The sequence below is a fragment of the Octopus bimaculoides genome, chromosome 23, assembly GCF_001194135.2.
Source record: "Octopus bimaculoides isolate UCB-OBI-ISO-001 chromosome 23, ASM119413v2, whole genome shotgun sequence".
NCBI classification, from domain to species: Eukaryota; Metazoa; Mollusca; class Cephalopoda; order Octopoda; family Octopodidae; genus Octopus; species Octopus bimaculoides.
The window spans coordinates 20421329-20421723 of NC_069003.1; the positions used below are offsets into that span (position 1 = coordinate 20421329).

Below are 395 nucleotides of genomic sequence, written 5' to 3' on the forward strand. Positions count from 1 at the left end.
GCTTGACTGAGGTCTGGAGAGCCAGTGGCCGCACCAAGCTACAATCTGATCTGGCAATGTTTCTACCGCTGGATGCCCTTCCTAATGCTACTTTTTACAAGCCACCGGCACAAGAGTCAGTTAGGCGGGCTTGGAATCGATCATGTTCGGATAGTGCTTTTTACGTGCCACCGGCACAGGGGCCAGTCAGGGTGTATTGGCATTGGCCACGTTTGGATGGTACCTTTTACATGCCACTGGCATGGGAGCCAGTCAGGGGGTACTAGCATCAGACACATTTGGATGGTGCTTTTTACGTGCCACCGGCATGGGAGCCAGTCAGGGGGACTGGCATTGGCCACATTGAGATGGTGCTTTTTATGTATATATATATATATATATGTATATATATATAT

The 395-nt window shown here is 49.1% G+C and overlaps 1 protein-coding gene across 1 annotated transcript in view; it reads left to right on the forward strand.

The window, feature by feature from the left end:
- LOC106884220 (uncharacterized) overlaps nucleotides 1-395 on the forward strand; it is a 79489-nt gene that overhangs the window by 26297 nt on the left and 52797 nt on the right. The window lies entirely within an intron of this gene.